Source organism: Rhinoraja longicauda, chromosome 20 (assembly GCF_053455715.1).
Source record: "Rhinoraja longicauda isolate Sanriku21f chromosome 20, sRhiLon1.1, whole genome shotgun sequence".
In the NCBI taxonomy this organism is placed as follows: Eukaryota; Metazoa; Chordata; class Chondrichthyes; order Rajiformes; family Arhynchobatidae; genus Rhinoraja; species Rhinoraja longicauda.
The window spans coordinates 880,523-905,214 of NC_135972.1; the positions used below are offsets into that span (position 1 = coordinate 880,523).

General features: G+C 50.9%; 1 protein-coding gene across 1 annotated transcript in view; it reads left to right on the forward strand.

Moving 5' to 3' along the window:
* The first annotated feature begins 2,956 nt into the window (after window positions 1–2,956).
* The window catches only part of LOC144603319 (THAP domain-containing protein 5-like), a 148,294-nt gene continuing 126,558 nt past the window's right edge, over window positions 2,957–24,692 (forward strand). Inside the window, 1 exon segment of the mRNA XM_078416448.1 lies at window positions 2,957–3,037. The gene's annotated coding sequence lies outside the window, so the exon portion shown is untranslated.

Consider the following 24,692-nt stretch of genomic DNA (forward strand, 5'->3'; position numbering starts at 1 on the left):
CCATCTCGGTGTGTTCCCATCTCGGTGTGTTCCCATCTCGGTGTGTTCCCATCTCGGTGTGTTCCCATCTCGGTGTGTTCCCATCTCGGTGTGTTCCCATCTCAGTGTGTTCCCAGAACATCCACAGCTTCTCTTCCTGTTGCGATTACCGTAATTGGTGAGGGCCAGCAACTGTCTCCTCATCCTCCCCCCCCCCCCCCCCCACCCCCGGACCCTTCACAATCTCCCTGCAGCCAAACTGCTGCTGATAGACACAGAGTGCTGGAGTAACTCAGCGGGACAGGCAGCATCTCTGGAGAGAAGCAATGGGTGACGTTTCGGGTCGAGACCCTTCTTCTGTCTGAAGAGAGCAGGGGCGGCACGGTGGCGCAGCGGTAGAGTTGCTGCCTTACAGCGAATGCAGCGCTGGAGACCCGGGTTCCATCCCGACTATGGGTGCCGTCTGTACGGAGTTTGTACGTTCTCCCCGTGACCTGCGTGGGTTTTCTCCGGGTGCTCTGGTTTCCTCCCACACTCCAAAGACGTGCAGGTTTGTAGGTTAATTGGCTTTGGTAAATGTAAAGATTGTGCCTAGTGTGTGTAGGATAGTGTTAGTGTGCCTAGTGTGTGTAGGATAGTGTTAGTGTGCCTAGTGTGTGTAGGATAGTGTTAGTGTGCCTAGTGTGTGTAGGATAGTGTTAGTAGTGTGTGTAGGATAGTGTTAGTGTGCCTAGTGTGTGTAGGATAGTGTTAGTGTGCCTGGTGTGTGTAGGATAGTGTTAGTGCCTAGTGTGTGTAGGATAGTGTTAGTAGTGTGTGTAGGATAGTGTTAGTGTGCCTAGTGTGTGTAGGATAGTGTTAGTGTGCCTAGTGTGTGTAGGATAGTGTTAATGTGCCTAGTGTGTGTAGGATAGTGTTAGTAGTGTGTGTAGGATAGTGTTAGTGTGCCTGGTGTGTGTAGGATAGTGTTAGTGTGCCTGGTGTGTGTAGGATAGTGTTAGTGTGCCTAGTGTGTGTAGGATAGTGTTAGTGTGCCTAGTGTGTGTAGGATAGTGTTAGTGTGCCTAGTGTGTGTAGGATAGTGTTAGTGTGCCTAGTGTGTGTAGGATAGTGTTAGTGTGCCTAGTGTGTGTAGGATAGTGTTAGTAGTGTGTATAGGATAGTGTGCCTAGTGTGTGTAGGATAGTGTTAGTGCCTGGTGTGTGTAGGATAGTGTTAGTGTGCGGGTCGCTGGTCGGTGCGGACCCAGTGGGCCTGTTTCTCTTACTTGGCCAGTGTCCGCTGCCCTACCCTGGTCTGGTCTCACACATGGAGTTGTGGCAACAATTGATCCTTTGGGCATCAGCTTTGTTCCTGCCACAGTGGGGATTCCCGAGGTTACTACATGCCACAACTCGCCCCACCTGTGTGAGACCAGGGCAGTGGCCAAGGATTAGTGTTTGACCACAACATGTTCCAGGACTGGGAGCATTCTGACACACGTCTGACTTAGTTTTTAGTTCAGAGATACAGGCCTTTGGAGAAAACCCACGCAGGCCACGGGGAGAACGTGCAAACTCCGTACAGACAGCACCTGTAGTCGGGATGGAACCCGGGTCTCTGGCGCTGCATTCAATGCAACTCTACCGCTGCGCCACCGTGCCACCCCCTGCTCTCTGAGGACTACACATCACAGGTAGAACACACATCTCTGTCTGTCTGGCTACCTGGGGAATATTGCAGCTTAATGTGTGAAACCTCGTCACTCTGTGTCCTTATTACATGTGCTGCTCAGAGCCAGGCTGATGGGATGTCATTCTACAATAACAGATGCTTTAATGGCTGTCTCTGAATATGTCCATTTACATTTATATTAAATGATATGCTGGGATTGTTATTAGTAGCTTGGGGATTCAATTTCATGACATAGTTCCATTTTCAATGATAGCAATGATGAACGAGAACGTCTCTTTCCCTCTGTATTTAAGTTGATCCTTTATCTGTTTAAATGCTGAAACTGCAAAATGGTGCATTAGAGGCTTGAACCAGGAGTGCAGCCCAGCCCAGCACACCCCCTCCTCTCACAGGGGGTCCTGTGTGGAGTCCGGGTGGGTCATGGGACACTCAACCTCAATCTCCAGAAACATCTGGCATTTTGCAGTTCAAGAATGGACAGCTGGTTGGACACAGCTGGAGTAACTCTGCGGGTCAGGGAGCAACTCAGCGGGTCAGGGAGCAACTCAGCGGGTCAGGGAGCAACTCAGCGGGTCAGGGAGCAACTCAGCGGGTCAGTGAGCAACTCAGCGGGTCAGGGAGCAACTCAGCGGGTCAGGGAGCAACTCAGCGGGTCAGGCAGCATCTCTGGAGAACATGGATAGGTGACGTTTCACAGAGTGCTGGAGTAACTCAACGGGTCAGGCAGAATCTCTGGAGAACATGGATAGGTGTAACTAACAAAGTACCAAAGTATTGTTTGTACCAGTTATTTTGGCCAATTTCACCATTTTTTCTGGGGGGGGGGGGGAGGAGGGATTGTGATTTGGTACAAGTACAGTAGGTTTATCATACTGGTACATTTCTGTATGCATATTGCGCTTGGGCAGCTTACAGCACAGTGGTATGAATATTGATTTCTCTAACTTCAAGTAGCCCCGGCATTCCCTCTCTCTCCATCCCTAGCCCTCCCAAGCAGTACCAGCTTCAACCTCGTCTTGTTGAGTCTCATTGTCTGAAACTTGTTTTCACCCGGTCCACAGCTAACATTGGCCCGCTTCCTTTATCAATGTCACTTTTTTGCATATCTTTCATTCATTTGTTCTATATATCTCTATATATCACCGTCCATATCTCTCGCTTCCCTTTCCCCCGTCTCTCAGTCTGAAGAAGGGTCTCGACGTGAAACGTCACCTATCCATGTTCTCCACAGATGCTGCCTGACCCGCTGAGTTACTCCAGCACCCTGTGTCTATCTCCAGTTTAAACCAGCGTCTACAGGTCCTTCCAACACACACTACGTTTCTGTACATTGGTGTGTCAGTGGGACTGAGCAGGCAGTGGATGTGGGATACCTGGAGTGCAGGTGAGACTGCAACATTACAAGACTGTGTGTGTTGGGAATGCCCAGGCCAGCAATATATATAGTGCTGACTTGGCAGGATTACTGCCGACTAAGTAAATACTGGCGCACACAATTATATGGTAATAGAAATGTTATACTTTGGCTTATTGAATGAGAAACAGTGTTTGAGATGAGATCTGATATTTATTCAGATCTGCTCTGAATGCAGGCTGTAAAATCGCTGAGTGGTTTGTAGTTGTTTCTGTAAATTGTGCAGTCATTGATCGTGTCAAACATAACTTTAATGAACTTTCTGGGGCCGAGCTGCAGAATGGCAGCTCTTGTCAAAGTACGTTCTGATACATACACCTTTATGGGGCGTCACAGTGGTACAGTGGGTAGAGTTGCTGCTTCACAGCGCCAGAGACCCGGGTTCCATCCCGACTACGGGCGCTGTCTGGACGGAGTTTGTTTGTACCTTCTCCCCGTGACCTGCGTGGGTTTTCTCCGGGTGCTCCGGTTTCCTTCCAACTCTGAAGACGTGCAGGTTTGGAGGCTAATTGTCTTGGGTAACATTGTAAATTGTTCCTAGTGTGTGTAGGATAGTGCTCGTGTGCTGGGATCGCTGGGCGGTGCGGACTCGATGGGCCGAAGGGCCTGTTTCTGCGCTGTATCTCTAAACTAAACTAAAACAAAGAACATCAATTGTGGAGCCTCAAAATTCAGCAAACTTAAAACAGATATTGCCGCACAATTACACATTCTGTTTGAAGTGCGATGTCTTGTTGACAGATTAGGTGATAATCATATCTGATATTTGAGACTGAGTCCACATTTACTGATGTTCTCATTTATATCCGATTAAAGGCAGCAGCTGTGTTCACGTTATTCCCTTATCTGTGCACTGTGGACAGCTCAATGGTAATCATGTCTTGTCTTTCCGCTGACTGGTTAGCACGCAACAAACAAAATGTCACTCGGTACACATGACAATAAAACTGAACTAAATAAACAAAACTACATTTAAATCCACTCATGGGAGAAGGAACTGCAGATGCTGGTTTAAACCAAAGATTGACACAAATTGCTGGAGTAACTCACGTTTCGGTCGAGACTCTTCAATCTGAAGAATGTCTCCCATTCCTTCTCTCCACAGATGCTGCCTGACCCGCTGACTTACACCAGCACTCTGTGAAACATCACCTATCCATGTTTTCCACAGATGCTGCCCGACCCGCTGAGTTACTCCAGCATTTTGTGTCTATAAATTTGTAATGTTGCAACAGTGGGGTTTTTTGACATAAACGGTTCTCACCAGAAATATTGTTGATTCCGTAAGTGTAACTGGACACCTTGGTGAGATTTAATCCTTACTATTATATTGGAGCAGGTGGGAGCTAGTGAATTATTGTTAAATCATGCAAACAGGCTTAAAACTAACAGAGATCAAGCTTTTCTTCTTACCCAACTGGAGACAAAATGTTAACCCATTACTGTGAAAGTCCCTGCTGCTCGAATCTATGTTGAAACTTTGCCAGATATTTTCCCCTCCGACTGTGTTTAACTCCTTTAGACAGTCTTGGATCAGAGATGACATCCTCATTTTGGTTTAGTGGCTTCAGAGTGGCTAATGAGACAACTGTGTAAGAAACACAGAAACATAGAGAATAGGTGCAGGAGGAGGCCATTCTGTCCTTCATGCCAGCACCACCATTCAATATGATGATGGCTGATCGTCCACAATCAGTACCCCGTTCCTGCCTTCTCCCCATATCCCTTGATTCCCTTAGCCCTGAGCTAAATCTAACTCTGTCTTGAAGACAGAGCTGCAATTGTGAACGGGAATTGGGCCAGGGCTGTGATGGGGTGGACCATGGGTGGTTTATGAAGTCACGAGGAACTGCAGATGCAGGAATCTTGAGCAAAACACAAAGTGCTGGAGGAGCTCAGTGGGTCAGGTAGCATCCCATAGCCCGACCTGCTTAGTTTAGATTTAGTTTTTAGTTCAGTTTAGTTTATTGTCACATGTACTTCATGTCCTTCCTCAAATTAGGAGACCAAAACTGCACACAATACTCCAGGAGTGGTCTCACTAGGGCCCTGTACAACTGCACACAATACTCCAGGAGTGGTCTCACCAGGGCCCTGTACAACTGCACACAATAATCCAGGAGTGGTCTCACCAGGGCCCTGTACAACTGCACACAGTACTCCAGGAGTGGTCTCACCAGGGCCCTGTACAACTGCACACAATACTCCAGGAGTGGTCTCACCAGGGCCCTGTACAACTGCACACAGTACTCCAGGAGTGGTCTCACCAGGGCCCTGTACAACTGCACACAATACTCCAGGAGTGGTCTCACCAGGGCCCTGTACAACTGCACACAATAATCCAGGAGTGGTCTCACCAGGGCCCTGTACAACTGCACACAATACTCCAGGAGTGGTCTCACCAGGGCCCTGTACAACTGCTCCTAAACTCAAATCCTCTCGCAATGGAGGCCAACATGCCATTGGCTTTCTTCACTGCCTGCTGTACCTGCATGCTTACTTTCAGTGACTGATGCACTAGGACACCCAGATCTTGTTGTACGTCCCCTTTTCTTAACCTGACACCATTCAGATAATAATCTGCCTTCCTGTTCTTGCCACCACAGTGGATAACCTCACACTTATCCACATTAAACTGCATCTGCCATGCATCTGCCCACTCACACATCCTGCCCAAGTCACCCTGCAACCTCATAGCATCCTCCTCATAGTCTTTCTGCTGACTGGGTAGCACGCAACAAAAGCTTTTCACTGTACCTCGGTGCACGTAACTATAAACTAAACTGAACTGTGGCTTTGCAAAGCGTCTGTTATGGAAAAGGAAATCATAGTCACTGCTTAAGAGAGGTTCTCAGCTCAATGTGCAAGAATCTTGTAACCTGTTTCATAAATAGTCTTCAGTTTGACGAGCTTTGCTTGGTGCAAGCTGGATCAAACGGGGAACATCAACAAGTATCTGGAACCCATGCTCCCGATATCCATGGACATGACATGGCCCTGCCTGCCTCCGATACTCTCTACAGTTACACACATGTATCTGCCTCCGTTACACTCTCTACAACTACACACATGTATCTGCCTCTGTTACTCTCTCTACAGTTACACAGCTGTATCTGCCTCTGTTACTCTCTCTACAACTACACAGATGTATCTGCCTCTGTTACTCTCTCTACAGTTACACAGCTGTATCTGCCTCTGTTACTCTCTCTACAGTTACACAGCTGTATCTGCCTCTGTTACTCTCTCTACAACTACACAGATGTATCTGCCTCTGTTACTCTCTACAACTACACACATGTATCTGCCTCTGTTACTCTCTACAATTACACAGATGTATCAGACACAAGCCACACTTTACCAATCCACATTGACATTCTGTCAGCTGTTTAAGTTCCCCAAACTGCTCAGTAGCATCTGTACCATCCCACCACACCCAGAGAGCAGTGCTGAACTACTATCTCCCTCATCGGTGACCCTCGCTCGGACTAACCGTGATCGGACTTTGCTGGCTTTACCTTGCACTAAACGTTATTCCCTTGTCATGTATGTGTACACTGTAAATGGATCGATTGTAATCATGTATTGTCTTTCTGCTGACCGGTTAGCACGCAACGAAAGCTTTTCACTGTACCTCGGTACACGCGACATTAAACTAAACTGAAAGTGGTTCCATCCTTGTTTGTAGATTCCTTTAGCTGTCCCAGCAAGAGGGGGATGTCCATGTAGTTCATCATTTCCCCTCTTGCCCCTTAAATAAAAGAGTTCCAGTTGTGTTTTTCCAATCACCAAGGGGCCATGCCAGGATGTTGGAATCTCCAGCCGATTCGAGCTGCACTACCTGTCGTTTAGTAGTTGACACCTCCTGGGAGATTCTCCATTTCTAATTCCATTATCCTCCATAACCTTGTTTCCATGGTCACAGTAGGTTCAGCAACTTACTGTCCTTAATTCATTATTAATTTCCCATGGAAGTCATCTGGAAGAATGTGCCCCCTTCAGTCTTAACATCCACACAAAGTAATTATTCAATATGCCTGACCTTTCATTATTTTATTTTAAATATTGGCAGCATCTTTTTCGAAGGAGCAACCTAAGTCTCAGCTAGACATAAAGAACTGCAGGTGCTGACTTACAAAAAAAAACCACTAAGTGCTGGAGTAACTCAGCGGGTCAGGCAGCATCTGTGGAGAACATGGATAGGGACAGGTGTGAGGGGTTATGGGGAGAAGGCAGGAGGATGGGGTGAGGAGGGAGGTATATCAGTTGTGATTGAGTGGCGGCGGAGACTTAATTCTGCTCCTGTCACCAGTGGGGAATGAAAGCAGAAAATGTTGGAAATACACATCAGGTCAGGCAGCAGCTGCAGAGAGGAAACCAATCATATGTTCATTGTTTGGTATCTATTAATGATTGAGAAACACAGGCAATAGGTGCAGGAGTAGGCCATTTGGCCCTTCGAGCCAGCACCGCCATTCAATATGATCATGGCTGATCATCCACAATCAGTACTCCTTTCCGGCTTTCTCCCCATATCCCTTGATTCTGTTAGCCCTAAGAGCTAAATCTAACTCTCACTTGAAAACATCCAGTGAATCGGCCTCCACTGCCTTCTGTGGCAGGGAATTCCACAGATTCACAACTCTCTGGGTGAGACTTACAATACGAGACGATACGATAGAACTTAATTTATCCCAGGAGGGAATTTGATCTGCCAACAGTCATCAAAACACAACAAGATACACAAAACATGAACGGATTGGGGAGAATCAGTCAGTCTACCCCAGGGCAGAAGGGGGAGGAGTTGTACAGTTTGATAGCCACAGGGAAGAAGGATCTCCTGTGGCGTTCTGTGCTGCATCTTGGTGGGACCAGTCTGGTGCTGAAGGTGCTCCTCAGGTTGACCAGTGTGTGATGGAGTGGGTGAGCTGTATTGTCCAAGATGCTCCGCAGTTTGAAGAGCACCTTCCCCTCCAATACCACCCCCCGTGAATCCATCTCCACCCCCAGGACAGAGCCAGGCTTCCTGATGAGCTTGTTGCTTGTGGTTGTGATGTGTGCAGCTTTAGTGGAATGATCAGGAGTGGTTGGAGTGGGTTTCTCAGCCAGTGATGATATCAGTGGTGTGGGGATGGATGATGAGAGAGATTACACCATGCTACACCATCGTGCAGCAAGGCTTGTTATCTCCCAGGCCAGCCACACGCTGTGGCTTGTTATCTCCCAGGCCAGCCACACGCTGTGTCTTGTTATTTCCCAGGCCAGCCACACGCTGTGTCTTGTTATCTCCCAGGCCAGCCACACGCTGTGTCTTGTTATTTCTGAGTCAGACACAATACTTTCATGTTCCACTCTGCATCGTGTTGTTTCAACAACAGGAAGCAGCAAATGAGTGTGATCACTTGCCATGGCCACAGGCATTCACACATCACCACTGATAACTGGTTGTATTTAGGTATAACTTCCTTGTTTGTATGGGGAAACGGAACATTGAACAGAACAGTGAATCCATTATTTCAGTTTCACATCACTCTTGGCCTGTCTGTACATCTGTTGCTTGTTTGGTGTGAGGTCGAGAGTGGCTGCTAACTAGAGATGTTTGAGGAAGGGTCTCCACCTGAAACGTCACCTATCCATGTTCTCCACAGGTGCTGCCTGACCCGCTGAGTTACTCCAACACTCTGTGAAACGTCACCTATCCATGTTCTCCACAGATGCTGCCTGACCTGCTGAGTTACTCCAGCACTCTGTGAAACGTCACCTATCCATGTTCTCCACAGATGCTGCCTGACCCGCTGAGTTACTCCAGCACTCTGTGAAACGTCACCTATCCATGTTCTCCACAGATGCTGCCTGACCCACTGAGTTACTCCAGCACTCTGTGAAACGTCACCTATCCATGTTCTCCACAGATGCTGCCTGACCCACTGAGTTACTCCAGCACTTTGTGTTATGTGCAAGGTTCCATCGTTTGTTGTTTCTTGTGTCTAGCCGTTGGGCTTCTGTCATCTCATGATTTCTGTCAATCCCTCTGAGGTGGAGATCTATATTGGGGTTGGTTTATTATTGCCACGTGCAGTGAACAGCTTTAATTTAGAATGACAGCATGGAAAAAGACCCTTTGGCCCACCGAGTCCATGCTGTCCACGATCACCCCATACACTAGTTATGTGTTATCTCAAGCATGCACGTCTTTAGGATGTGGGAGGAAACCGGAGCACCCGGAGAAAACCCACAAGGTCACAGGGAGAACGTACAAACTTGTTAGCACGCAACAAAAGCTGTTGACTAACTCGGTACACATGGCAATGAACTAGACTGAACTGAAACTCCACAAACTCAAACTGAACTGAGAAAGCTCCCGAGGTCAGGATGGAACCTGGGTCTCTGGCGCCGTGAGACAGGTGCTCTACCTGTGGCTCCTGGACGATGACCATCCCCCGCTAACGATGCCCCCTGGGGTGGGGGTGGTGTGACCTAGGGTGCCCCCTGGGGTGGGGGCGGAGTGACCTAGGGTGCCCTCTGGGGTGGGGGCGGAGTGACCTAGGGTGCCCTCTGGGGTGGGGGCAGTGTGAGTTCTCTAGCAGTGGGCATGGGGAAGGTGTTTACTAAACCCACACCATCAGTTACGTAGTTGTGGGTTGAATAGGTCAGTCCGACACTGTGAGTGTGTGGGGAGATATCCACAGGATCAGAGCAGATCTGGAAAACGCCGGCTAAATACGGGCCCTAATTACACCAGGAACAAAGAGAATCTGGCAGGAAGCAATCGTGTAATTAAATGGAAGTGAGTGAAGTAATGGAGGCATGAATTCATCCTCGTTTTAATTACACAGTAAGCAAGATGCTCCACAAAGGGGTTTGTAATCACATCATAGTTTTGCTGCCAAATACAAGTGAAATTAAGCAAGTAACCTTTGGAAAATTACAGAGGTGATCAGCAGTTGTTTTTACGTTTCGTATTTGTGCCTTGTTACAGTGAGTCGCTGCTACGTTTATCTAATCTTGACAACTGCAAATCCTCAAAGTTATGTCTGTAACTGGGGAGCTGGGAGAGTCAGGGCGTGCGGGCAATGTACCTGGCCAGTGGTGACCATCCCTGCACCAAACACTCTGCTTCTGATGTCTGGACATAGATAGAGAGTCATACAGTGTGGAAACAGGCCCTTCAGCCCAACCTGCCCATACTGGCCAACATGCCTCACCTACACTAGTCATAGAGTGATACAGTGTGGAAACAGGCCCTTCAGCCCAACCTGCCCATACTGGCCAACATGCCCCACCTACACTAGTCATAGAGTGATACAGTGTGGAGACAGGCCCTTCAGCCCAACCTGCCCACGCCGGCCAACATGCCTCACCTACACTAGTCCCACCTGTCTGCGCTTGGTCCTGTTTAACTGTTTCTTAAACGTTGGGATAGTCCCAGCTTCAACTACAGACAACAGGCGTTTGGTATGCTTGCCTTTATAAATCGGAGCATCGAATATAGAAGTTGGGATGTAATGTTAAAATTGTACAGGGCATTGGTGAGGCCGAATCTGGAGTATGGTGTGCAGTTCTGGTCGCCAAATTATAGGAAGGATGTCGACAAAATGGAGAGGGTACAGAGGAGATTTACTAGAATGTTGCCTGGGTTTCAGCACTTAAGCTACAGAGAGAGGTTGAACAGGTTGGGTCTTTATTCTTTGGAGCGTAGAAAGTTGAGGGGGGACTTGATAGAGGTTTTTTAAATTTTGAGAGGGACGGACAGAGTTGACGTGGGTAGACTTTTCCCTTTGAGAGTGGGGAAGATTCCAACAAGGGGACATAGCTTCAGAATTGAGGGACAAATGTTTAGGGGTAACATGAGGGGTAACTTCTTTACTCAGAGGGTGGTGGCTGTATGGAATGGGCTTCCGGTGGAAGTGGTGGAGGCAGGCTCGATTTTATTATTTAAGAGTAAATTGGATAGGTATATGGATAAGAGGGGATTAGAGGGTTATGGTCTGAGTGCAGGTAGATGAGACTAGGTCAGAGAAAGTGGTCGGCGTGGACTGGTAGGGCCGAACGGGCCTGTTTCCGTGCTGTAGTTGTTATATGGTTATATGGTTATATGGTTACCTCATCTGGCAGCTTGTTCCATACACCCACCACCTTTGTGTGAAAAAGTTACTCCTTGGATTCCTATTAAATCTTTTCCCCTTCACCTTGAACCTAAGTCCTCGGGTCCTCTGGGCAAGAGACTCTGTGCATCTGTTTCTCTCATGATTTTGTACAGCTCTATAAGATCGTCCCTCATCCTCCTGCACTCCAGGGAATAGAGACCCAGCCTGCTCAACCTCTCCCTATAGCTCACACCCTCTAGTCCTGGCAACATCCTGGTAAATCTTCTCTCTACCCATTCCATCTTTCCTGTACCAACTCTGTGGTGATGCCTGACCTGCTGGTGAGAAGTTGGCAACGGCTGGCAATGTCTTCCTGTGTGGACCCTGTGTGGGCCCTGTGTGGGCCCTGTGTGGGCCCTGTGTGGGCCCTGTGTGGGCCCTGTGTGGGCCCTGTGTGGGCCCTGTGTGGGCCCTGTGTGGACCCTGTGTGGACCCTGTGTGGACCCTGTGTGGGCCCCGTGTGGGCCCCGTGTGGGCCCCGTGTGGGCCCCGTGTGGGCCCCGTGTGGGCCCCGTGTGGGCCCCGTGTGTGTGGGCCCCGTGTGTGTGGGCCCAGTGTGGGTGGGCCCCGTGTGGGTGGGCCCCGTGTGGGTGGGCCCCGTGTGGGTGGGCCCCGTGTGGGTGGGCCCCGTGTGGGTGGGCCCCGTGTGGGTGGGCCCCGTGTGGGTGGGCCCCGTGTGGGTGGGCCCCGTGTGGGTGGGCCCCGTGTGGGTGGGCCCCGTGTGGGTGGGCCCCGTGTGGGTGGGCCCCGTGTGGGTGGGCCCCGTGTGGGTGGGCCCCGTGTGGGTGGGCCCCGTGTGGGTGGGCCCCGTGTGGGTGGGCCCCGTGTGGGTGGGCCCCGTGTGGGTGGGCCCCGTATGGGCCCCATGTGGGTGGCCCCCTTGTGGACCCCGTGTGGACCCGCCCCGTGTGGACGGGCCCCGTGTGGACGGGCCCCGTGTGGGCGGGCCCCGTGTGGGCGGGCCCCGTGTGGGCGGGCCCCGTGTGGGCGGGCCCCGTGTGGGCGGGCCCCGTGTGGGTGGGCCCCGTGTGGGTGGACCCCGTGTGGGCCCCGTGTGGATGGACACCGTGTGGATGGACCCCGTGTGGGCCCCGTGTGGATGGACCCGGTGTGGGCCCCGTGTGGATGGACCCCGTGTGGGCCCCGTGTGGATGGACCCCGTGTGGGCCCCGTGTGGGCCCCGTGTGGATGGACCCCGTGTGGGCCCCGTGTGGATGGACCCCGTGTGGGCCCCGTGTGGATGGACCCCATGTGGGCCCCGTGTGGATGGACCCCGTGTGGGCCCCGTGTGGATGGACCCCGTGTGGATGGACCCCGTGTGGATGGACCCCGTGTGGATGGACCCCGTGTGGATGGACCCCGTGTGGATGGACCCCGTGTGGGCCCCGTGTGGACACAAACAACTGCAGATGCTCGACTGCTTTGTTCAGCACAAAGTATTGCAGTGACTTGCAATAGAACTTGGGAGAGCGTGCAAACTCCACACAGACAGCAGTCGAGGTCAGGATGGAACCTGGGTGAGGGGTGGGGTGAGGCAGCAGCTCTACCCGCTGCGTTGTTGTGTTGGAACCTGTGGTAAGGACAGGGTGCTAACAGAACCTTCCCATTATTACATTTCAGATTTGTGAATTATTGTTCTCATTAGAACAAACTTCAACCACACGACTATCTGCCTGGTACTTACACTGCCAGCACAAGCTCACATCCTTTATTATGTAGAACCGCTTTTTAAACTGTAGTTCACTAGTTAATGCTTTTTATTCTCAGGCCATAAAATGTGATAATCAGCGTGTGATTGGCATTTTAAAATTATGGTTCCCAAACGATTTACATTTCAGGAGATTAAACCGTTTTGAAATCTCTGCCAGCAATAATAAGAATGTTTAATTCTGCTAGATCACTCTCCAAATGATCTCCTTCATTATAGCTTGCAAAATAATATGCGTCAGGACAATTAACAAGCTGCCTGGGGTAGCTTCCCCATGTTCTCCTGATCCTCGTTTCCAAATGTAATGTGCCATTTCAGCTGAGATTGGCAGCAATGAGAACTTGTCACCAGCGATCACCCAGAGAACAAAGTCACAGGCAAGCATTCCACATGACAAATACCCTCATTATCACTCCATTCATTTAGTAGACCCCATTCGTGCTCATTGGAAGTAGATATCACAAATGAAAGACTGAGCTAATTTGTAACATAACTCATAAACAGTAGCAGGAACAATTCCCTGTTATTTTTTTAAATTGTCTTTCTTTCATGTTTCTAATGCCTTTGTGACTACAGACAGAGTCTCAATGGCTGAGAGCAACCAGTCTCGAGAAGGGTCCCGACCCGAAACGTCACCTATCCATGTTCTCCACAGATGCTGCCTGACCCGCTGAGTTACTCCAGCACTCTGTGAAACGTCACCTATCCATGTTCTCCACAGATGCTGCCTGACCCGCTGAGTTACTCCAGCACTGTGTGTCACACTAGTTCTATGTTGCCCACTTTCTCATCAACTAACTACACACTAGGGGCCATTTAACCTACAAACCCGCACGTCTTTGGGAAATGGGAGGAAACCGGAGCACCCGGTGGAAACCCATGTGGTCACGGGGAGAACGTGCAAACTCCACACAGACAGCACCTGGGTCAGGATGGAAGCCGGGTCTCTGGTGCTGTGAGACAGCAGCTCTACCCGCTGCTTTTTAGATTTAGAGATACAGCGCGGAAACAGGCCCTTCGGCCCACCGGGTCTGTGCTGCCCAGCACATTAACACTATCCTACACTATCCTACACACATTAGGGACAATTTTTTTTTAACATTTGCCCAGCCAATTAACCTACAAACCTGCACGTCTTTGGAGTGTGGGAGGAAACCGAAGATCTCGGAGAAAACCCACGCAGGTCACGGGGAGAACGTACAAACTCCGTACAGACAGCACCCGTAGTCAGGATCGAACCTGAGTCTCCGGCGCTGTGAGGCAGCAGCTCTACCCGCTGTGCCACCGTGCCGCTTTCTGACGCCCTTTGTCGATGTCATTCTTTTATACATTACCTCCTGCTTTACATTTGCTCGATTCTTTTACATGGATGCCTGTCTATTTTCACCAGTATTCTTCACATGGGGTTGTATGCCATTGTTTCCTCACGTCTGCTTGACGTTACAGAGAGACTGGGCTGGCTGTAGGCACAGATGGTTGTTTCACTGTAGTTGTCATTTAGTGTTGGACGGTAGTTGATGTGATCACACACACACTGACCGCCCACACTGCCACAGGAACTGCAATGCCATGAAACGCCGCTGGCAGGTAGCACTAGGAGCAAGTGTGGGGGAAGGAACTGCAGGCGCTGGTTTAAACCGAAGGCAGACGCAAAATGCTGGAGTAACTCAGCAGGTCAGGCAGCATCTCTGGAGAGAAGGAATGAGTGACGGGTCGGGTGGTGAATCTGTGGGATTCTTTACCATAGAAGGGTATGGAGGCCACAAGTCAGTGGATATAGTTAAGGCAGAGATAGATAGATTGTTGATCAGTACGTGTGTCAGGGTTTATGGGGAGAAGGCAGGAGAGTGGGGTTAGGAGGGAGAGATAGATCAGCCGTGATTGAATGGCGGAGTAGACTTGATGGGCCGAATGGCCTAATTCTGCTCCTATCACATGACCTTATGAGACCGTTAATCAGACGGAGAGATCATGTGTGCCTCCACCACCACCCCTGGCAGTGTGTTCCAGGCCCCACCACCCTCTGTATAAACAACCTGCCCTGCTCATCACCTTTAAACATGGCCCCTCTCACCTGAGAGCCACCTCCTTTAGTCTGTGACATTCCCACCCTGGGATAATAGGTTGTGACTGTCTACCCTCTCTACGCCTCCCATGGTTTTATATCCTTTTATCAGGTCTCCCCTCAACATCCAACGCTCCAGAGAAAACAATCCATGTCTGTCCAACCACTCCCTGTAGTGGGAACCCTCTGATCCAGGCAGCGTTGTGGTGAATCTCCTCTCCACCCTCTCTCCACCCTCTCTCCACCCCCTCTCCACCCCCTCTCCACCCCCTCTCCACCCCCTCTCCACCCCCTCTCCACCCCCTCTCCACCCCCTCTCCACCCCCTCTCCACCCCCTCTCCACCCCCTCTCCACCCCCTCTCCACCCCCTCTCCACCCCCTCTCCACCCCCTCTCCACCCCCCCTCCACCCCCCCTCCACCCCCCCTCCACCCCCCTCCACCCCCCCTCCACCCCCCCTCCACCCCCCCTCCACCCCCCCTCCACCCCCCCTCCACCCCCCCTCCACCCCCCCTCCACCCCCCCTCCACCCCCCCTCCACCCCCCCTCCACCCCCCCTCCACCCCCCCTCCACCCCCCCCTCCACCCCCCCCTCCACCCCCCCCTCCACCCCCCCCTCCACCCCCCCCTCCACCCCCCCTCCACCCCCCCTCTAGACCTGCAACATGCCTCCCTGACTCCCATACACACTGTCCCGACCGATGAAGGCGGATTTACCGTGGGTTTGATGCGAAATCAAACCCTGGCCTGATGTCTCTTGTTATAAATAAGTGAGTAACAGCAGGGTGACTTGGTCCTGTGCAGTGGCCTCAGGGAGCAGTTATAATTGTACGTATAATGATGGAATGTCGGCTGGTGTTTCCGTGTGAAGGTGGCTGTATTGTTGAGGGCCCAGCTTGTTTAAGGGGCGATGATGACATGTTGCCAGGGTGGATCAGCATGGTCACACAAACACCTCCTGCCCTCCACAACCTCACCCTGACCTCAGCCAGGAGTGGACCATGGACCACACAAATAACACATGTACATGTTAAACACAGAGTGCTGGAGGAACTCAACGGGTCAGGCAGCATCTCCACCAGTCCCAAGAAAGATCCTGACCTGAAACATCATCTGTTCATTCCCTCCACAGATGCTGCCTGACCCGCTGAGTTACTCCAGCACTCTCTGTTTTGTTTCTGCATCTGCAGTTCCTTGTGACTACAACACTTCCTCACTTCCCAAAAAACTTTTAGTACAGAGTCAGAACCGCAGAGACGCAGACACAGAGAGACAGAGACATAGGGACACAGGGACACAGAGACACAGAGTCACAGGGACACAGGGACACAGGGACACAGAGACACAGAGACACAGGGACACAGAGACACAGAGACACAGAGACACAGAGACACAGGGACACAGGGACACAGGGACACAGGGACACAGGGACACAGGGACACAGGGACACAGGGACACAGAGACACACAGAGACACACAGGGACACAGAGACACAGGGACACACAGGGACACAGAGACACAGAGACACAGAGACACAGAGACACAGAGACACACAGGGACACAGGGACACAGGGACACAGGGACACAGAGACACAGGGACACGGACACAGGGACACAGACACACAGGGACACAGGGTCACAGGGTCACAGAGTCACAGAGAGTCACAGGGACACAGAGACACAGGGACACAGGGACACAGGGACACAGAGACACAGGGACACAGAGACACAGAGACACAGGGACACAGAGACACAGGGACACAGGGACACAGGGACACAGGGACACAGAGACACAGAGACACAGGGACACAGAGTCACAGAGACACAGAGTCACAGGGACACAGAGACACAGAGACACAGAGTCACAGAGACAGAGACACAGAGACACAGAGACATAGGGACACAGAGACACAGAGAGTCACAGGGACACAGAGACACAGGGACACAGAGACACAGAGACACAGAGAGTCACAGGGACACAGAGACACAGGGACACAGGGACACAGGGACACAGAGACACAGAGACACAGGGACACAGAGACACAGAGACACAGGGACACAGAGACACAGAGACACAGAGTCACAGAGTCACAGAGACACAGAGACACAGAGACACAGAGAGTCACAGGGACACAGAGACACAGAGAGTCACAGGGACACAGAGACACAGAGACACAGAGACACAGAGAGTCACAGGGACACAGGGACACAGGGACACAGAGACACAGGGACACAGGGACACAGAGAGTCACAGACACACAGGGACACAGGGACACAGGGACACAGGGACACAGGGACACAGGGACACAGGGACACAGAGACACAGAGAGTCACAGAGACACAGAGACACATAGAGTCACAGGGACACAGGGACACAGAGACACAGGGACACAGGGACACAGAGACACAGAGAGTCACAGAGTCACAGAGACACAGAGACACAGAGAGTCACAGGGACACAGGGACACAGAGACACAGAGAGTCACAGAGACACAGAGACACAGAGAGTCACAGGGACACAGAGACACAGAGACACAGAGACACAGAGACACAGAGAGTCACAGGGACACAGAGACACAGAGAGACACAGAGACACAGAGAGTCACAGGGACACAGAGACACAGGGATACAGAGACACAGAGACACAGAGACACAGAGACACAGAGAGTCACAGAGACACAGAGAGTCACAGGGACACAGAGACACAGAGACACAGAGAGTCACAGAGACACAGGGACACAGAGACACAGGGACACAGAGACACAGAGAGTCACAGAGACACAGAGACACAGAGAGTCACAGACACACAGAGACACAGGGACACAGGGACACAGAGACACAGAGAGTCACAGGGACACAGGGACACAGAGACACAGGGACACAGAGACACAGAGACACAGAGACACAGAGTCGCCCACACCGGCCAACATGTCCCATCTACACTAGTCCCACCTGCCTGCGGTTGGTCCATATCCCTCCAAACCTCTCCTATCCATGTACCTGTCTAACTGTTTCTTCAGTCTGAAGAAGGGTCTCGACCCGAAACGTCACCCATTCCTTCTCTCCCGAGATGCTGCCTGACCTGCTGAGTTACTCCAGCATTTTGTGAATAAAATAACTGTTTCTTAAACGTTGGGATAATCCCTGCCTCAATGACCTCCTCTGGCAGCTTGTTCCATACACCCACCACCCTCTGTGTGAAAAGGTTCCCCCTCAGATTCCTATTAAATCTTTCCCCTTCACCTTGAGCCCATGTCGTCTGGTCGTCGAGCCCGTACTCTGGGCAGACTGCGTGGTGAAGCAGGTGAGAACGTTGTGGATGTCAGAGTATGCGTGGTTCTAGGGACCACTCAATTACAATTTACAGCCATGAACCTTTGGGGCGGAGCGGTGGTGCAGCGGGTAGAGCTGCTGCCTCATGGCGCGGTGGTGCAGCGGGTAGAGCTGCTGCCTCACAGCGCCAGAGACCCAGGTTCCATCCCGACTACGGGCGCTGTCTGTACGGAGTTTGTACGTTCTCCCCGTGACCTGTGTGGGTTTTCTCCGGGTGCTCTGGTTTCCTCCCAAACTCCAAAGACGTGCAGGTTTGTAGGTTAATTGGCCTGTGTTTTTACACTTGGTGATATAGCTTGTAAATTGTCCTCGTATCTCGTCTGTAAAGTGAATCCTGGTTGTGACTGAAGTTGCCTGATTGGACTGGGGCCGTGATGACGGGCGCTGTCTGTACGGAGTTTGTACGTTCTCCCCGTGACCTGCGTGGGTTTTCTCCGGGCGCTCCGATTTCCTCCCACACTCCACAGTCGTGCAGGTTTGTAGGTTAATTGGCTTCTGTAAAGTGTAACTGATCCCTAGTGTGTGTAGGATAGTGTTAGTGTGCGGGGATCACTGGTCAGCACGGACTCGGTGGGCCGAAGGGCCTGTTTCCACGCTGTATCTTTAAAGTCTAAAGTCAATCACACCCTAGGTCATGTTCACCATCTGCAGTGCCCAGAGCAATGGGTTTCATTAAGTTTTAAAGATGTATTTTATTTGATATTCATTTGCAGAATTAACATTTTATAAAAACTGGACGCATTAATCTTCTTGAATTAATCACATGCATTAGCAGAGATTAATAGCAGCCCCACTGTGGACCACCTTCTCCCCTTCCTGTGTTCAGTAACCCTGCACCTCCCCTACACGTTCACCAGGACCGTCTCTCCTCACCCAAACTGCCACCTCTTTCTCGCCTCTCCTCTCCTTCGGGTCTGAAGAAGAGTCTCGTCGCTTACCACAAGGCTCGGTGCTGGGACCGCAGTGACTAGTGGGGTACCGCAAGGCTCGGTGCTGGGACCGCAGTGACTAGTGGGGTACCGCAAGGCTCGGTGCTGGGACCGCAGTGACCAGTGGGGTACCGCAAGGCTCGGTGCTGGGACCGCAGTGACCAGTGGGGTACCACAAGGTTCGGTGCTGGGACCGCAGTGACTAGTGGGGTACCGCAAGGTTCGGTGCTGGGACCGCAGTGACTAGTGGGGTACCGCAAGGCTCGGTGCTGGGACCGCAGTGACCAGTGGGGTACCGCAAGGCTCGGTGCTGGGACCGCAGTGACTAGTGGGGTACCGCAAGGCTCGGTGCTGGGACCGCAGTGACTAGTGGGGTACCGCAAGGCTCGGTGCTGGGACCGCAGTGACCAGTGGGGTACCGCAAGGCTCGGTGCTGGGACCGCAGTGACCAGTGGGGTACCACAAGGCTCGGTGCTGGGACCGCAGTGACTAGTGGGGTACCACAAGGCTCGGTGCTGGGACCGCAGTGACCAGTGGGGTACCGCAAGGCTCGGTGCTGGGACCGCAGTGACTAGTGGGGTACCGCAAGGCTCGGTGCTGGGACCGCAGTGACTAGTGGGGTACCGCAAGGCTCGGTGCTGGGACCGCAGTGACTAGTGGGGTACCGCAAGGTTCGGTGCTGGGACCGCAGTGACTAGTGGGGTACCGCAAGGCTCGGTGCTGGGACCGCAGTGACTAGTGGGGTACCGCAAGGCTCGGTGCTGGGACCGCAGTGACCAGTGGGGTACCGCAAGGCTCGGTGCTGGGACCGCAGTGACCAGTGGGGTACCGCAAGGCTCGGTGCTGGGACCGCAGTGACTAGTGGGGTACCGCAAGGCTCGGTGCTGGGACCGCAGTGACTAGTGGGGTACCGCAAGGCTCGGTGCTGGGACCGCAGTGACTAGTGGGGTACCGCAAGGTTCGGTGCTGGGACCGCAGTGACTAGTGGGGTACCGCAAGGTTCGGTGCTGGGACCGCAGTGACTAGTGGGGTACCGCAAGGTTCGGTGCTGGGACCGCAGTGACTAGTGGGGTACCGCAAGGTTCGGTGCTGGGACCGCAGTAACTAGTGGGGTACCGCAAGGCTCGGTGCTGGGACCGCAGTGACTAGTGGGGTACCGCAAGGCTCGGTGCTGGGACCGCAGTGACTAGTGGGGTACCGCAAGGTTCGGTGCTGGGACCGCAGTGACCAGTGGGGTACCGCAAGGCTCGGTGCTGGGACCCCAGTGACTAGTGGGGTACCGCAAGGCTCGGTGCTGGGACCCCAGTGACTAGTGGGGTACCGCAAGGCTCAGTGCTGGGACCCCAGCTATTTACAATATACATTAATGACTTGGATGAAGGGATTAAAAGTAACATTAGCAAATTTGCAGATGATACAAAGCTGGGTGGTAGTGTGATCTGTGAGGAAGATGCTATGAGGTCGCAGGGTGACTTGGACAGGATGTGTGAGTGGGCGGATGCATGGCAGATGCAGTTTAATGTGGATAAGTGTGAGGTTATCCACTTTGGTGGTAAGAACAGGAAGGCACAGTATTATCTGAATGGTGTCAAGTTAGGAACAGGGGACGTACAACGAGATCTGGGTGTCCTAGTGCATCAGTCACTGAAAGGAAGTATGCAGGTACAGCAGGCAGTGAAGAAAGCCAATGGAATGTTGGCCTTCATAACAAGAGGAGTTGAGTATAGGAGCAAAAAGGTCCTTCTGCAGTTGTACAGGGCCCTAGTGAGACCGCACCTGGAGTACTGTGTGCAGTTCTGGTCTCCAAATTTGAGGAAGGATATTCTTGTTATTGAGGGCGTGCAGCGTAGGTTTACTAGGTTAATTCCTGGAATGGCGGGACTGTCATATGTTGAAAGACAGGAGCGACTAGGCTTGTATACACTGGAATTTAGAAGGATGAGAGGGGATCTTATCGAAACGTATAAGATTATTAAGGGGTTGGACACGTTAGAGGCAGGAAACATGTTCCCAATGTTGGGGGAGTCCACAACAAGGGGCCACAGTTTAAGAATAAGGGGTAGGCCATTTAGAACTGAGATGAGGAAAAACGTTTTCAGTCAGAGAGTTGTGAATCTGTGGAATTCTCTGCCTCAGAAGGCAGTGGAGGCCAATTCTTTGAATGCATTCAAGAGAGAGCTAGATAGAGCTCTTAAGGATAGTGGAGTCAGGGGGTATGGGGAGAAGGCAGGAACGGGGTACTGATTGAGAATGATCAGCCATGATTACATTGAATGGCGGTGCTGGCTCGAAGGGCCGAATGGCCTACTCCTGCACCTATTGTCTATTGTCTATAAAACATCACCTATCCATGTTCTCCACAGATGCTGCCTGACCCACTGAGTTACTCCAGCACTCTGTGTCTATCTTAGGAGATAGAAGGATACAGTTTTGCTGTTTCAGTGTATGGGCCAATAAAATAAGTGGTGTAACAGCTTTTTGGTTCAGTTTAGTCCTGGATAAAGCCGTGCACATTCACTGTGATCTTCCAGTGGGCGGGCTGTTCCACACTGGAACTCTGCGTGACAGTGGTGGTCACTGGGGATGGTGTGGCCATTCGGTCCATCGAGTCTACTCCACCATTCAACCATGGCTGATCTCTGCCTCCTAATCCCATTCTCCCGCCTTCTCCCCATAACCCTTGACGCCCGTTCTAATCAAGAATTTGTCTATCTCTGCCTTAAATATATCCACTGACTTGGCCTCCACAGCCCTCTGTGGCAATGAGTTCCACAGATTAACTACCTTCTGACTAAAGAAGTTTCTCCTTACCTCCTTTCTAAAAGAGCGCCCTTTAATTCTGAGGCTGTGCCCTCTGGTCCTAGACTCTCCCACCAGTGGAAACATCCTCTCCACATCCACTCTATCTGTGCCTTTCATTATCTGTAAGTTTCAATGAGGTCCCCCCTCAACCTTGTAAACTCCAGCGAGCACAGGCCCAGTGCCGGCAAACATTCATCATATGTTAACCCACTCATTCCTGGGACAGGATGGCCCTGCAGAGAGTAGTGCGTTCGGCAGAACGAACCATGGGAACTACACTCGTCCCCCTGCAGGACCTATACATCAGGAGGTGCAGATCCAGGGCAAGCAAGATTATGAGGGACCCCTGCCACCCCAGTAACGGACTGTTCCAGATGCTACGGTCAAGCAAACGCCTCCGCTGTCACGCTGTGAAAACGGAGAGGATGAGACGGAGTTTCTTCCCACAGGCCATCAGGACTGGCAACTTTTATAACTCCAGAGACTAAATTTTTGTCTACACTATAGTAACTTATTAACTTTATTTATATGCTGTAACTGTAATTCTTTTTTGTGCACAATCCGCAGGCATTGCCACTTTCATTTCACTGCACATCGTGTATGTGTATGTGACAAATAAACTTGACTTGACTTGATTCTTGTAAACCTCCTCTGGACCCTCTCCAGAGCCAACACATCCTTCCTCAGATATGGGGCCCACAATTGCTCACAGTATTCCAGATGCGGCCTGACCAGCGTCTTGTAGAGCCTCAGCGCTACATCTCATGTCCCTCAGTAAACATAGAAACATAGATGCAGGAGGAGGCCATTCGGCCCTTCGAGCCAGCACCGCCATTCAATATCATCATGGCCGATCATCCAAAATCAGTACCCCGTTCCTGCTTTCTCCCCATATCCCTTGATTCCATTAGTCCTAAGAGCTATATCTAACTCTCTTGAATACATCCAGTGAATTGGCCTCCACTGCCTTCTGTGGCAGAGAATTCCTCGTTGCATGCTTCATAAGTTCATAAGTTCCAGGAACAGAATTGTGTTTTTCTAATCAGCATTATGCAGCAAAGAATCATTCACAGTTCATCTTGTCGTCAGACATACGGCAGCGTGTACAGTGACATTGGCACAGAGATGTGTTCACAAGATACCCGTGTCAGTTTTACATATGGTTTCACGTTAGGAGCAGAACTCGAGATAGATGACCTTGTTCACTGTCTGTTCTCATAGGGTCATAAGTGCTGAGAGTAGAATTAGGCCATTCGGCCCATCAAGTCTATTCCGCCATTCAATCACGGCTGATCTATCTCTCCCTCCTAACCCCATTCTCCTGCCTTCTCCCTATAATCCCTGACACCCGCACTGACCAAGAATCTATCTATCTGCAATATTCAGCATGCACTAAATGTACCCACACCACCAAGTGCTTTTCAAAGCTTTTCACTGTACCTTAGTACACGGTGGCACAGCGGTAGAGTTGCTGCCTTACAGCGAATGCAGCGCCGGAGACTCGGGTTCGAACCCGACTACGGGTGCTGTCTGTACGGAGTTTGCACGTTCTCCCCGTGATCTGCATGGGTTTTCTCCGAGATCTTTGGTTTCCTCCCACACTCCAAAGACGTGCAGGTTTGTCGGTTAATTGGCTTGGTAAATGTAAAACTTGTCCCCTGTGTGTGTAGGATAGTGTTAATGTGCGGGGATCGTTGGTTGGCACGGACCCGGTGGGCCGAAGGGCCTGTTCCCTCGCTACATCTCTAAACTAAACTATACTAAACTATACTAAACGAAACTAAACGAAACGTGACAATAGACAATAAACTAAACTGAATAAGAGTCTGCCACTTTCAGTCTAATAACCAACTAAAGATGTACATTAATCCCAAAAACATTAAATATTTACTGCAGAATTAAACCTTTTATCACACAGAAGGTGTTGGTGGTTTATGTTACAATGGATCCTTGAATAACTTTGCATTTTATTTAATTTGTTTGTTCATAATTTAAATTGGAAATGATGAGCTAGTGATCGCAAACACAAAGCATGGTTATAAATTGCAATCTGTCCCCCGGGCACTGCACTGCCTGAAGAAACGCATCTTCAAAACACTCAGCTGATTTATTCGCCAGTTCATGTTGACAGTAAATTGTATTTTTGATACATTTTATCAGAGTGCCCTAGACTTTTTCATTTTCAATTGAAGGTACAAGTCGGTGTGGCTAATCTTGTCCATTCTTTGATCTTTTGTTTCCCATACAAAGTGGTCACGTTCCACAAGGCTGCTGGTGTGATATGTTAAACACAACATCGAGCATTGGCCTCTGCTACCAGGATGGGGGAACTGTGCCAACACCATGCCATGGCTAAATATCCTTCTCCGCATTGAGACGGCCACATTTATGGGCCTGCAAGTTATTTCCACAGGAAGGTCACATTAAACAGATGTCTTGTGTGCTTCCAATCAGCATTACGCAGCAAAGAAACATTCACAATTCATCTTGTTGTTAGACATCCAGCAGTGTGTACAGTGAGGTTGGCACAGAGATGTGTTCACAAGATACCCGTGTTGGTTTTACGTTTGGTTTCACGTTAGGACCAGAACTCGAGATAGATGATCCTGTTCACCCTCTGTTCTCATCGTCATGTGATAGGAGC